We start from the raw sequence: 12,282 nt of genomic DNA on the forward strand, positions 1-12,282 counted from the left end.
CTGTTTGATATTTTGTAATAATTATTATTTGCTTTTAGAAGATTAATTTTGAGCTTTGTAAGTTTTCTCGAAATTATTTAAAATGTGTGGTTATGTTATAAAAAAAAATGTTTTTTCTTCTTTTTTACTTTTCTTTTCCAAACCTTTATAGAGACGTGCACATCTAGAATGTCGGAGATAAGATCGTTCTAGTCTCGGATTAGCTGCGAGCACTACGAGTCCGATGGAGTTGACAGCTGGTCAAATAAAAACTGATGGTTGCGATAAACTCACAGGTACGAAAAAAAAAAAAGAAAAAAAAAAAGCAAGGCCTACAATTTTATAATGGAACGTCGCGGCAAGAATAGGCGCATATCGGCACGAAATGTCGAGCTTGGTGCAACGCATTAGCGGCGCTCATCAGTTCTCGCGTGATGACTCACTTCGTCGAGCTTTTAAATGGTCGATGCGAGTTTCATTGCGTGCGGGACAATGCTCCCCTCGTGATCCGTGCTAATGACTCTCGCGTCATTTTGCTCGGAGTTTACCGACCTACTTTCTTGAATGGAAGCAGAGTTATCGAAGCTATCAGCAATCCGCGCTTTAGATTTCTTATCTTATCGCCGATGGCGCTTCGTGTTTGTTATTCGCTCTTTTACAATTGCGTTCGAACTTCCTACGTTTAATATAAAACAAAAGAGCGAGAGAAAAGGGTAAAAAAGATGAAGAGTAAGAAGAGAGAGTGAGAAAGATGATTAAATTAATTTTTCTGCGATGCACGGTTGTTAAATTAGTAATTTGTAGTGATAAATGAAAGCATTAAATAATTTACCATTTCGTAAGTATAAGGATGATTATTTTATCGCGCTTTTATTATGAAAGTTTCAGCGTCGAGAGAAGAGAAACGGTCAGGAACAAAGACCGGTCCAGTGACTTGAACGCCAAAAATCCTCGCCGAAAGCTCGCTCGCTCGCTCGCTCGCTCAGCGAGATCACCGTGTCGGTCGCCGTGTGGTGATTTCAACGCTTAGAGCCCCGATATTTAGGAAACTCGTCGAAACACGATTTCATTTGTCTGACGTACTAATCGGATCTCCGAAAGATGATCTAGAAAAGCGCTGAACGTAAAAAGAAAAAGCGGAAAAATGTACGTACGTTGCGTCTGAATAAAGCGACGGGATGTTGCGCGGGATTGAATCCCGAGAGATAAAAATAATCTCGCGAAGTGACACGTTGAATACATAAATGACAACTTAAAGTTGTCGCGTATTAGCTCAACGAATTTTTTTTCTTTTTTTTTTAATATATATTTTATATAAAAATGGAAGGTTATATTTGTTAAGCATAGCGAATTTACGTAATTTTTATTTGTTGCATTGGCAAGACCTGCCGAACTTAAATATACGTGATAAATCGGATAAAGATAAAAATCTATCGCTCTTTATTTATTTTACAGAGTCTAGCCGCAGTGCGAGTTAATGAAGCGATTTTTTCGAGAGATGGCAGCACTATACTGTTCCTCCGGCGGTGCGTGCAGTGTATTGTAATGTCGCCCAAGTGTCACGCTGTTGTCCGCGGTATACGTAACTTCTGGTAATTATATGCGTAAAGCATACGTAGGAGAGAATACTTTCGAGCGTTCTGATCAACGCAGGGACAATTGAACGCAAATTTAATTAATGAGTAAGTAGCATCTATATTTTTGTAACGCGTCATGAAATAACATTCGACTCGTTTCCAGCGCGCCGAAATGCGGAGTGAAGTCAGCGGAGTGGAGTGAAACGGAGTAAAGTACGCGACTAGTCGCGAGAGCGCGACACCGACGCTAAGCGGACGAATCGCGCGGCCGAGCGGTCCGAACGCGGCCGAAGTCCCGCGAACGCGAGATTCGCGAGGCAGTGGAGTGAACGTGGACGCGCTAGGTTCGGAGTCGGACAGTGCGCGGAGCGGATTGTGCGACGGGACAAGCGGGTGATCGTTGTCAGCGCCGGGTTTGTGGATCTTGTCGATTTCTGCGCCGATTGTCAACCCTCGCCGGGGTCCTCAACTTTCGCGGCGCGTGAAAGCGGTGCCTCGTGAATGACGCCTCTGGCTTGATCACGCCTCGCGCGTATCTCTCCGTCGTCTCGTTTCTATCTATTTCTCTTTCTCTCTCTCTCTTTCTCTTTCATTCTCGCACGCTCGCTCCGATCTGTCATTCTTTCTTTCTCTCTCTCTCTCTCTACCTCTCCTTGCCGCGCGTTCGGAGCGCGGAGTCCGCGTGTTCGTCTCTTTCCCGTCGCGTTGCGCTCGATAATCGCAGCACGCTCATCACGGACAACAGCGGCGACTCGCGGCACCGACGTGTTTTTGCCTCCGACCGGGCGCCGCGTCGCGTGTGCACCACCAGTTGCGTGTTGCGTAACTGCATTTTACAACCAGCCCGCCGCCGTCTCTTCGCGATCTTGAGTCTTCCCCGCGTCGCGGCCCACCCCGCGGGTACATCGGCCCAGCACCTCCCGCGCCCGTCCACCCTCCCGCCTCGTTTCGCCCCGCCGGAGGAGTTTGGCGCTACAAAACCTTGGAGCCTGACGTTTCGAGCGCGCGACTTCACTGCTGGTAAGTCATCCTTTTGCACGTTACATCTCTTGCATTCGCTTGACGCCTCCCGTAATCCTCCCGTCTCGTCTCGAATCTCAGTCACATGCTCGTTGCACTTGCTCGCGCTCAAAATTAATACGAAATTCTCAGCGATTTCAAATTTCTCTCGCAAACTTTAAACGCATCGCTGATCACTTCCAGCAAGTTTTTAAAATCCGTTTCGCGCTTCCTTGCAATGCGATATATATTAAAAAAAATACTTTTACATTCAAAGTAAAATCGCGCGCGGAGAAAAAAAAACAATAAAAAAAAATCAACGGCACAAAAATAGTATTTTTTAATTTTATTCTTTTTTATTAATAATTTAATTTATCTTATTTATGATTAATTTAATTTATTAAGAATGATTTAAATCTGCAACGACTGCTGTAATTTCGCGATCGATCAATCCCCCGATACTTTTCTCAATCGCCGTGATAGCCGGCGAAGTTTTTTTTACGGCGTTTAAACACGAATACCATCTTTCGGTCGCTCGCGCATCTGAATATGCTACACAATGATGTTGAAAACGAGGCAGTGTTGGGCAAGTAATGACGGGTTTATATGGGAAGAAAGAACTGCTTTTATTATAAGATATATTTTTTTCCCCCCCTTTCTTTTTCTGAAGACACGAGGGCAGTACCGAGGAAGGGAATTACTTAGGGATTCGGTTTCGCGGAAAGCGTATTATACGAAATAAAAAGTAGAGTATATCGTCGATGAATTTTTGCGAGGTAGATACCGCGTACGTTCGATGTATAACGCCACTGAAAAGTTCTAACACCGAAGTAAATAAATAGAGACTTTAGAAGAAGCGAAACGTTATAGAAAAATTTTTTAAAAGAACATTTCAGGTATTTTATATTAAACAACTCAATTAAAAAAAAAAAATAATACGTTAGATATTAAATTTTAAATAAATTATTCTCGAGGGACGAAGGGACTGCGACAAAGTTCCACCAACAAATGCGAAATAATTCTTACCAGCGCGACAAGAAATTTTACGAGCAAAGGGCTTTTGAATAATTTTCTGTACTTTTTTCTTTTTTTTTTTTTTTTTTACCTTGCACGTATTCGTTTTAGACTCGCCGCAAATTTTTCGAGCGTAACTCTCGCTAATGCGCGAAGTTTTGTGTACATATCGGACTTCTCGTGACCAGTGTGGGTGTACGCACACAATGCCAGGGCAAATATAACCAGTCGTTTTGCCGTGACACTGCAGCCCTTGCATATGCAGTATGTTTCGTCGACGTGAAATTATCCGGTGGCCATCCTTTCGCTCTGTCCCTTCGTGCCGCTTTTTCTTTCCTTCCACTTTGTAGTCACCGAAAGGAAGCAAAAAAAAAAAAAAAAAAAAAAAGAAAGAAAAAACATAACTTTCATTACCCTCGTCTGGCCTTCGAAATCCCTTCGTCAGACTTATAAAACCTACTTACGAAACTTCTCGTGACGTAGGTTACGAGATTTTCGTGTCAACGATTTCACGCGAGTCCGAGTTCGAAACTAAAAAGTATAAGCAGTTACCTGCGGGATTTTCATAATCACGTTGTTTCGGAATAACTGGTGGATTAATTTAACTTTGTTCAGTCAAATCTCGAATCGAGACTCGAGGCTCCCCCACGCGAGGACTTTTTTTCAGTGATCCGGGAAACGCGTCTTATGGATTTGACGGGAAAAGAAGTTAATTATTATAATAATCACAGGCGATCTGCCGCCACGTACGAAACCGGAAGAAAGGGCGCCCGACGAGGAGCTTAGTGCAACTATTTAACCTTACCGCGACTTTCGAACCTCTGATCGAGCGGGTTCAAGGGAAAGAGTTATTAAAAGGCTTCCTCCCGTTTTCTCCCCATCACTCAAGTAGTCATTAAAGGCGGAATCGAATTGACCCAGTGCATGTCGGTTGCGGTTCATAGTGTAACTTATGTACGTCTGTGCCTACATATCTTTCTCTCTTTCTCTCCCTTTCTCTCTCTCTCTCGTCGCTCGTACGCTACGATCGAATTTATTACAATCACTCAGCCAGACTATCGCACGTGTCCGAGATGATTCAACCCTTTCAGCAGAGTCATTTTTCGCCGTGCGAAATTTATGAGAAGTCGTCCTTAAGAAAATTCAAATAATTCACCGAGTCCTGGAAAAAGCGGAGTTTCCTACGTGCGTTGCCTTAATTTCCTGCCGTTTTTTTTCTTTTTATTTTATTTTTTTTTTTGTCAATGGTTGCACCCTCGCCCCGTAGATGCACGTTACGTTGCAGGTAATAAGGTAGAATCATCGGACGAGCGAATAATGGGCAAGAAGGGCGGGAGGAAGTTGGGAAGACTGCCGTGGAATGATAAACACAGCTTTTGCGTGTACTTAAAACGCACGTGCGTGCGTGCGCCGACGTGCGTGTATGCGCCTGCACGTATACGCGGCGCACCGTGCACGGCGAGAGGGAGGAGCGGGTAGGTGGTACGATAGGAGCGCAAGGAAACCGAAGGTGGGGGGGAAAAAAAAAGGGCAGAAACGAAAGGGCGGCGTGTATGATGGGATAAGTGCACGTCTCTGACAAAATACCGGGGCCCGCTTACGCACACGCGCACACACACGGGGGCTTCGATCGATCGACAGTCCCCGGAGTCGTATTTATTAATCATTTTTAGCATCGTGGAACCGACACATTCCGCGCCGGCCGATTATTCGCGCGTCCGCCGAGAACTCTACCGGCTCCTCCAACTGCGGTTCCTGGCGGAGGTGCATTCGTGGGAATCGCGATCAGTGGTCCCCGCCACGAACCTGTTGCACCGAGTTACGTTTGAGTCGATTTCGCGAGGGAGAAGTTGGGATAAATTTTCAACAAGTATCTTCTACGCGAAGTTTCAATAAATGCGATAAATTAAATTATATATACGTGATCGACTCGAATCATATTTATCGAAATAAAAATATCACAAAATTATGCTTGGCCCAAAAATAATTATATTCTCTTCCGAATGTGGCGATTTCACTTTATCGCGGGGTTTTTATTGTCACGCAAGATTTTCTTTCGCTAAAAGAATTGTGAATACAAATCGCGAGGGAAAAATCGCTTCAAAGATCGCTCGTAATATTAAAAAAAAAAGTTTTATATTTTATTTATACGCAAGGGAGATAGAACTCGCGTGTATCGCGCTTTGATTACCGCGTAATCCTTAATTCATTCGACAAGCCAGGTTATTTTTCACGATCTATGATTACGATCAAGCATAAAGTCCCGAGTGCCGTCTTTTTACCCGGCGATTGCGTTTGCGTTTGCCGAGTGCGCGCTGCATGGGTTTTTGCCTCGCGAGAAAATCCAACCGACGCGAACGGTATCGTGCCAATAATTGTGCGCAACTTAAGTACACGCCGGTGCTTAAGGACCAAGAAATTGCGAAATAATGAACACTTCCCCGGGCGGGTGATTAGAAAAAAAAGAAAAAAAAAACAACGTGTCTGTCATTAGAATCAGCGATGGACGCTGTAGGCCAATCCTGTTCCATTACGTCGTAGACTTTTACAATTGCGTAGTCATTTGTCTTAAGACGGTAGGGGACACTTCTGTCTGTTCTAATCAACGTTCCATTACTTTTTTATTAAAAAAAAAAAAAGTTTTTTTTTGTTTATTAAATTACCTTTCACTATTGTAAGTAAATTTTCCACTTTATAAAAACAAATTTTTATACGAATGATTGATTATTATGTTTTTGCGTAAAGCAATCTACCGAAATAGATTTATAGGAAAACAAAAAAAAAAAATGTGTAAAAATAAAAATCGCGTTACGATTGGTACTTTTACCGCATCTCTATTATACAATCTATCATTCATATCGATATCAAGGTAATTTTTTTTCGAAAAAAACGTGTCTTTTTCTACTCGCGATTTACATAGATAACAGGATAAATATGATTGCAAAATTAATAGCTGTTTCATGATCTTATAATAATATAAAACGCAGGTATTTATTATTATTATTATTAGTGCGAATTACGTGCCGATCCCTCTGAGACTCGTATAGCCTGCTTTTAATGGACGTGCTTTTAATTGAATTTTTGTGAGCCTTCGATTGCCGTAACGTAGCGATTGAAGAAATTAAATGGAAAAAAATGCAGAAGTGCACGCTTGTAATAAATCGCGAACACACGCGATACTCGAACGTGGCGTATGATCGGCGCTGCATCTCTTTTCCCGCGGCCCCCTCGAGGGGACGATAACTCGCGTTAATTTGACAGTTAATTAGCGCCGATCGGATCGATCGTACGGTTCGCGGTGCACTTCCGCGATTAGGATTCTTTTTTTTTTTTTTTCCCTACCGAAGCTGCCCGCTGCGTTTACTTTGCCGTTTGCGACTCACTATTAATTTCGCCTCGCTATGACGGGCCAAGTATGTTGTAAAGATCGGATGCTTAACGTCATGTTTACATCAGGCATCTTATATGCAGATATAGACGGAGTTTATATTTGCTTTAAGAACCCTACTTCTAATTAAATTTTTAAGATATTTATACGCGGCACATTTCATAGCATGTCTTAATGATTTTTTAATTCAACGAGTATTTCATAGTAAATCTCAATAAATTTTTAATTTTTTTTACATTATTACGTACCAGATAATCTATTTTTATTTTCTACTACGCAGAAAAAAAAAACAGAGAGAAAGAGAAACAAAGAGAAGTAAAAACTTTATGAGAGTTACATCAGAGAATATTATATTAATTTCCTAAAAATTTAATAAATTTTCTTTAACGTTACAAAGAGAGGATTTATTTCGATAAACGGGACTTTCGGCGCTGATACTCTTTAATTAATAAACCTAAATCACCTTATCCGCTGGCGAGTTTATTCGCTCGGCGCGGCAGGGCACACAAGATTACGAGATTCCCTCGATAAGCGGCGCACATGAAACCGTACGGCGGCACGTTATGGCGATCCTGAAAACTTCCGTCATCGCGCGCCCGCGGCGAGTATTAAGAATGTCGTTGATTAATCCCGCATTGCCTTTTTTGAGTTTTGCACTCCGCCGTTCTATAAATAAAAGATGCCGCCGGACGCGGCGTCGGATACTTGAGCCGGTGGGTGTGCTGCCTCTCTCTCTCTACGCCGGCTCTCCGTTTCTACCCTCGCGTCCCATACCCTCGCGCACCTTCGCTGGGAAAGCACTCCGGCAATAGGAAAGGAACAGTTCGCGGCTAGAATCATTAGAATTCCTGATCGGAGAAATTCCCCGAGATACGAGAATGGATCAACGTTGAAGCGACGTCAGAATCCGAGATGCGTTTAATTAACCTTCGCGTCTGCGGTTGACCTTATGCAACATTGTAAATCTAGCTCGATTACGAAAATTGGGATCCTCCTCGTTGGGATCTTCCATCCGTTACAAGGCGCATTGTTCGCTTCGATCGTCCGTAACGGAAGTAAAAAAAAAAAAAAAAAAAAAACGCTAATTATCAGGTCGTTCGTTTAGCGGGATTTTCAAACTTAAACTTTTTACAGCTTCGAAAATTGTTTCTGAAGGAAAATTGCTTCGAAGGCAACATCTGCGTGAGAAAACGTTATTGGATATTTTGATTTTTAATTTTATGTGAAATTAATCAATGCGGATTTATTAAATGATAGGCGGTCGTATTTATTTCAATGTGCTGTATAAATATAAAATAAGGAGATAGAGAAATTGGATATTTTCTATTTTAGAATGCGTTAGGAAACTGTAGTCTTTCGGAAACTTGAAAACCGGTCGAATTTGTAAAAGAAGGATCTACCTGACATTGAATTCTGAGAAGAAATGATTAATATGAAACGCCAAATGAATGATATCGGAAGTCAGGCCGCGCAGACGTAGCAGGAAAAATAAAATTGTTCACCCGCCGACTGATGATCGTTTACAAATTGTCATTATTTCCCCGCGTGATTCAATGTTGACCTAACCCCGCCGGCCACCCGGAGGCGTTTGTCAAAAGTTCAATCTTTCAAATTGATTTACGATTGTTCTCATGAATGTATGCCAAACCGGTTCGAGCCTCGTGCACACTTAGTCGGCCGGAAAGTTGATAATTATCGATTCCTTGATTTATTATTTGCCACGCACTGCCGGCGCTCGGGATCGAGGCATGCCGAAAGGGGCGCGAAATTAGCGGCGGCGCGCGAAATTTCGGTGACGATAAAATAGTTCTTTGATGATCCCCGGTCGGGTCCGCGAGAGCTCGCGCGTCCCAACGTCACGCCGGACAAATCGCGGCTATTACTTTCCGATCACCCTGTACATCCGTCTTTTTATTCGAGCACACTTCTACCTGCCTCGTATTTTTATTTCGCGCACACACAGAGCCGGTCTACGGTGCATGGGGATCGCTGGCTCGCTCGCGCGCGTATTCGTGTAAACTAACACATTTGCGCAAACGTGCGTGTTGCACATGCAAGGCAAAACGTGCGAGACGGGCGTACGTAGATACGATACAAGACGAGGCTTCAGGCGCGGTCAGATTAATGAAACTCATGTGAGCAGCGGCTCTCAAGCCCAAAAGACACCGAGAAGAAAGGGTTCGTCGCTACCCTTCTTCGATTTTTCAATTTCGAGACAGCTCTTCGCTTCATTGTCTCGAAATAAAAGACACCGCGGCCTTTGTTCTTGAATTTTCTCACGTCAAAATCCGGAGCGGGCTTTTAAAGTTTATTAAAAAAAAAAAAAAAAAAAAAAAAAAGGATACAAGTGCCTTAACACGTTCGCTGTCTAATCGGAGTGCGATTGGGAAAGCACCGGAGGAGAATTTACTTTTAATAAATATCTATTTCAATTGCGCATATGTAGATAAAATATACAAGCAACGGAGCATGCAGCAGATAAAATATCACGCATGCATATACACGCGCACATAATTATGCGTATGTACGATTTTCTCACGAGAATCAGTGCCTCGCGTACACGAATGTCGCGCAGGTGTTAGTATTAGAACTCGTTCATTCTTACGCTAAAATAATAGTGCTAAAATAGTGCGCGAAATAAATGACACTTTAAACGCCATGCACTTTCTCTATCTCTCTTTCTCTCTCTCTCTTTCTGCGGGGAAACGTAAACGGCTAGCGCAGTTATACCGTTATGCATAAATTTTGCGACGTGCAGCTTTCGTGTGCCGCTTTGGAGGAGATTCAAATCGGCAGGTAACCCGCGCGATCGCGTGGAAACCGTCGTTACAAATTTGCACATTGTAAGCGGTAAACATACGCTATGTCGCGCGAAAAAAAAAAAAAGCGGCGAAAGAACGCCGGCGTATCGTGCAGTACCACGGTCCATGTATTATTGTCTCGTGAATCCGTTCCCGATGATGTGTTACGTGGAAACGCGGCGCGCTTTATCTCGCCCGAAACGGGCCGGTAATTGTAATTCGAGACTCGCCGTTACTCGTACGAGCGCAGCTCACGTCGCCGATGTACGCCGCGAGGACTCGAGATGTTCCGGGAACGTCATTATCTGCCTCCTTATAGAACGTTTCGGTGAATCCGCTCGTAGAGCTGTTTTCGCAAAAATTGCCCGCGCATCCGCGAAAGCAAGAGCCCGCGATCGGGCCGCAATATTCGGGAGAGGTTGACAGAAACGATTTAGGACTTTGGCAACGTAATTTTTTATATATTTCAAACAATATATGTATGATTAAGATTCGCGTTTGATTTCCGGATTTTTTTATATTTAAAAAAATATATATTTGCACGATGTTTTTATTTTTATAAGTCCTAAGATTTACATTTACTTAAGTTAAAAATGTATTTTTTTTTTTCTTTTCTTTTTTAATTTTATCTTGGATTTTTTCGACAGAATTTTTCCAATTTTGCGATCGTCGAGTTTACTTTCTTTACCGCATTTTGTTTGACTGAAAGCCAATTGAATATTTGACGTATACAGAAACGTTTCGCTTCAATTTCGATAAGATGGCACGTTTTCGACTCGGTCCGTATCTTCTTATCCGTAAGTCCTTATACTGGTGTACGAATAATGGACGCCCCTGCAACCATAACTGTATACTTTCACGTGGCCGCCGACTTTAATCGGAAGGTACTTAACCGAACCACGGTATAGAATTATAACCAATACCTCCTATTCCCATACACGATGCTCGCTTCGAGAGTTTCCCACGACTTTGGTCTCTCCGTTCCTGCTCGGCGTTTCCTAACGAGAGACAGACGAGCGAGAAGTATGCGAATTTTTGCGACTTTACCTAAACCCGGTCAGCGACGTGCTAGAAGCACAAGGCATTTCACCGCGAAATAGCATATTTCCCGTATCGCGCGATATTCCCGGCGAGTCTCTAAAAACTGACCCCTGCCGTTTCGGCGTGATAATCTCTTTTACACGTATCTCTACTTAAGCGCAACAATATTTCATCGGAAACACGTAGTCATCGGAGAAACAAGGAAATCGTGTCTCGCACGATTTCAAGAAAGTAGAGAAATTCAAGCCTTTACGATGTAAAGGAAAAAGGAAAAAAAAAAAAAAAATTGAGATCTTATCTAGGAAAAAAAAATTAACGAGATTAACGAAATTGAAAACTATTAAGTTTAATCTTCCATCGACATTACTTTAAACTTCGACCCCCGTCCGTCGCTTCTTTTACAATTTTAGAATCTCTCGCTGAGGGAAGAATGTAAGAAATCAAATACTTTTTTCTTAGGGTAGCATAGCTACGTCAACTTTGATGTATTCTCGCGACAATTTCACCGACTAGATAAGTTACAACAATTTTTTTTTTTTTTTTTTTCTTAATTAAGTCTTAGCACCTTATTTTGTGAAGTATGAGCCGGCCGAGTCTAACTGACTTAAGAGACGCTGTTGAACTTGAAGAGCCGGCTAAAGAGAGGGTGTTAACCTTCCTCTCCCACTAGCTCACCTGTGATAGCTACTCACGTCGGTCCCTCAGCGTTTTCCGTAACGTTTCAATTCGATACGCGAGTCCGCAACGCTTCCTCGTTGTCTGCGCCGCATCGCGAAATATCGAATTTTTTTTTTTGTTTTCTCCCTTCTCTCTTTTGTGAGCCCCGATCACTTTGATGCGCCGGACTCTCGGGATATTCAGAAGCAATGAGATAACCTACCGCGTCGTGTGCCTTAAGCAACCGCAGACGTTACGTTGCTGGTTTAATGCGAGACGAAGCTAAGCTGAGAAGAAGTGGGATATTAATTTCTCGACTTACAAGGGTTATAAAATTAAAGTAGGATAATTTGTAATCGTAAGAACATTTTTCGACGCAATGTCTTATCACGGATATCGGGTTAAAATTTCTTTTTATCGTTTCATTATTCAAATAATTAATTCTTTTTTTTTTATTTTTCTTTGTTATTTATAATAATGATAATTATTAATTTTTTTTTTTTATACCTCTCGTTCGTGTTCGGCCTGTTTGTCTTTCTAAATCTTAAAAATCTAAATCGACCAGCTGGGATAGCTGGGTAAGAGAAAGAACGGGGCTTGTCTAGCGCACGTCATTATTTCAGTCGGATACACGCCTTTTTTTCCGCGATCACCTGTCTCGGCCGATTCGAGGAGGCGAGGTGAGCCGCCACCCTTTAATCGTCTCTAATGATTGGCTCTTTATGCGCACGTCGGAATTCGAATACGCTCGCGTGTGCACGCTACTTTGTGGCAATTGACAGGCAGGCTCTTAGATAGAGGCTTTCGATAACATTACGGACCCGTG

The 12,282-nt window shown here is 42.6% G+C and overlaps 1 protein-coding gene across 1 annotated transcript in view; it reads left to right on the forward strand.

Annotated features, from left to right (window-relative positions):
• The first annotated feature begins 1,313 nt into the window (after window positions 1-1,313).
• The window catches only part of Ntan1 (N-terminal amidohydrolase 1), a 41,140-nt gene continuing 30,171 nt past the window's right edge, over window positions 1,314-12,282 (forward strand). The window contains exon 1 of the mRNA XM_070660191.1: window positions 1,314-2,576. The gene's annotated coding sequence lies outside the window, so the exon portion shown is untranslated. The remainder of the gene's footprint in view (window positions 2,577-12,282) is intronic.

Source organism: Cardiocondyla obscurior, linkage group LG08 (genome assembly GCF_019399895.1).
Source record: "Cardiocondyla obscurior isolate alpha-2009 linkage group LG08, Cobs3.1, whole genome shotgun sequence".
Lineage (NCBI taxonomy): Eukaryota > Metazoa > Arthropoda > Insecta > Hymenoptera > Formicidae > Cardiocondyla > Cardiocondyla obscurior.